The sequence below is a fragment of the Sinocyclocheilus rhinocerous genome, unplaced genomic scaffold (genome assembly GCF_001515625.1).
Source record: "Sinocyclocheilus rhinocerous isolate Xijiao unplaced genomic scaffold, SAMN03320098_v1.1 scaffold1126, whole genome shotgun sequence".
NCBI classification, from domain to species: domain Eukaryota; kingdom Metazoa; phylum Chordata; class Actinopteri; order Cypriniformes; family Cyprinidae; genus Sinocyclocheilus; species Sinocyclocheilus rhinocerous.
This window is the reverse complement of record NW_015630071.1, coordinates 26,749-30,053: the sequence shown is the minus strand read 5'-3', so window position 1 is coordinate 30,053 and position 3,305 is coordinate 26,749.

Sequence of the window (3,305 nt, the reverse complement as noted above, 5' to 3'; positions counted from 1 at the left end):
TGTGTGAGAGAGAGAGAGTGAGAGAGAGAGAGAGAGAGAGAGAGAGTGAGAGTGAGTGAGTTTCCTCAACGACTACTAGACCATCGCTACCCTTTATGTGTCTGTGGTATATGAAATGTTAACAGTAACACCCAATATCAATTCATCTATCAGTTTTCCAAAACGCTTATTCTCTGTAGGGTCGCGGGCAGCCAAAAATCTGTTTTTGTTAAATATCAAAATATTTGAACTCAACCCACAAAAATTCTAAAAATAGTGAAATACTTTACTTTGGGATGGATCTTGAAAAGGTGAATTTTGGCTCCACCTTATGGCCATTTTTGTGAACTACAGTCTGGTATATTTCACATCACTACATTTCAGGAAAAGCTGTCCCTCGTTATTTTAAAGTAATGAAATCGAGACTCAAGAGCCATTTCCGATTTGCGAAATGATGGTGTATTTTTGACGATATAAAACGATTCATTTGCTCATCAATCCATGTACGAGCCAATGAGAGTAGTTGTGGGCGGAGCGATACATGTAGCCACGCCCCAAACACAGGTCGAGATACGAGTGCAGTGCTGAGAGTTTGACCGGTTCAAGCTGAAAATGCTCGTTAATATTAACTGAAGAGGCTGTCATGAAATTGTGGCTGATTTCCGACGGATGCCGCATGCAGACATACGTGGAAGATGATCGATTTTTAGAAAACGAAAACGCCAAATGCAGGTAGCCTACATTTTCTGCTCGGCTGGTGACTTTCGCAGCATCACGCATCTAGTCCCGTTATCGCATCATGTTTTCATCTTCTACCGCCTTGAGAGATGCTTTCCCCAGGGCCAGTGCATAACTTATATTTTACTCTATATTCTTTAAATATTATGAATTTAAAGTCCTGTGCATATTTCCATTTTGCAAAAGTTTATTATAAGTCTATGCAAACTTATGCAAATTTTTATTTGTGTGTGTGTATGTATATATATATATATATATATATATAAGAGCTGTAGATTTTAAAGAGTCTCTTACATTTATTGGAAAAATAAATGTCAGTAACGTTACTGTGTTCAGGAGAGTGAAATGTGTTCCTGCACAACATTATACTGACCTGTTTACACTTAGATTGTGATTTTTTTATTATTATCTACATTTATCTTTATTATCTAATGATTTTAAACGTTATAACTGTTTACTAATTATATGCAGTTTCAATTGCAACATTTATATATTAACACTTTTTGGAACGCAATGTGTATCTAATAATAATAATAATTATTATTATTATTATTTAGAAGTCACATTTATTCAAATAAAATCTTAATGCTACTAAATATATAACCTTTATAAATACTTTGTATTTCTGACATATTTTGATTTCGCCATGTCTGGTGCTTTTAGCCTCTTTGCCACACAGTATTTCACCAGTAAATGCTGGCTATATATTTGTCAAACTCCGTATGTGACATCTGAAATTGTGTGAAATACTATGGAAACGATTTGAAGAGGAGAGTGAGGACATGAATTATCCAAATCCTTGCAGTGAGATACATGAAGATACTGAGGAGCAAAGAGGTTGGTGTCCTTTTTTGATTCTTCATTATTGAATGCTAAGGAACATTAAGGTAGCAAAGCCTCAGTTATAAAATCATAGTAGCGTGATTTGTTAAGTTTCACTATGAATACAGTTTGTTTTAGATGAGATGGAAGTACAAAAGAGGCCTCATTTGTGTCCAGTGTGTGGAAAGAGTTTTTCACGGCTGGCCAACTGCAAGAAACACCAGAAGACAAAAAACATGCTTGTGTTGAGTGCGGAAAGTTCTTCATTACACCTGATTATCTGCGAAAGCATCAGAAAACTCACTCTACAGAAAGACCGTTCACCTGCTCTCAATGTGGACTGAGTTTCAAAGGAAAAGGCCACCTTGTGACACATGAAAGAATTCACACTGGAAAGAAGCCGAGCACGTGCCATCAGTGTGGGAAGAGCTTCATACAGTCATCAGGACTCACTTATCATATGCAGCATCACTCTGGAGAGAAAACATTTAAGTGTGATCAGTGTGGGAAGAATTTTACCTCATCAGCAAATCTAAAAAAAAGCAGCTGACACTTCATATGAATGAGAAGCCCCATAAATGCTCTTTGTGCGGAAAGAGTTTTCCACGGCTGGACTCTTTGAAACAGCACCTAAAGATCCATGATGCTGTGCGGGATCACATGTGTTTTGAGTGTGGCAGGAGCTTTACAGCAGCTAGTCATCTGAAGCAGCACCACAGGATTCATAATGATGAAAAACCGTTCAGCTGCCCGCAGTGTGGAAGGAGTTTCACACAAAAAGGCCACTTAAACAAGCACATCCAAACACATGATGGAGAGGAACCTCAAGCATCAGCTCTCAATCATCTGCGCAGTAGATCAAATATATGAGATTCTGATAATGCAAATATTATGTTATTGTTCAAATAGAGTTGTGTTTTTAATTTGTTCAAATAGAGTTGCTTTGAAACATCACAAGGTTTGTAGAGATGGTTTTCTTTGATTTTGAGTAGAAGTATTGCTTTACTAATGTCAGATTTATGTATTTGTATTCTTGCAATTTATTAAGAGCATGCTTTAATTGATGTCCTGATCTTTGAGACACACAAGCACAGGACCAGAATATGTGAAAGAAGAAGACATGATCATCTAAAGCATTTAGTCTATTTAATGAGGATTCATGTGAACCAAACTTAAAGAACAATTAAAACAAAAAGATGAGCAAAAAACGGAGCCCCTAAAGGGACCTTTGCAAAAATAAAAAATACATAGACTTTCGCATGCTCACGAGAAACTTTCGTGTGCTCATGAGAATTTTTTTACAAAGTCCGATTTAGGCAATCTTTATTTGACCCTCTATAACTCTAGCACTCTCTATTCAAATTTTTTAAAAAATTTTCTAAAAAACTTGCCCCTTTTAGACCATGTACTAACTGCTTGTTTTTCTTTTCTTTTAATTTTTTTTAAATATTATCTTCTCTAATCTTTTATATCTATTTGTTTTCTTTTTATTTATTATACAATTAACAAAAGCAAAAAGGCCTCTAACACTATTGCTCTATTCTTGTTGTATTCTGTTTTCTTTTTATTTATGTAATTAAAAAAAAAACCTTGCTGCATGTACTGCACTAAGCTAACTGAGACTTGTTGTAGCCTTGCATATCATTGCTCTCTTGTTGATTTTGATCGCTTCTACTGCCCTCATTTGTAAGTCGCGTTGGATAAAAGCCTCTGCTAAATGACTAAATGTATGTGTGTGTGTGTGTGTGTGTGTGTGTATATATATA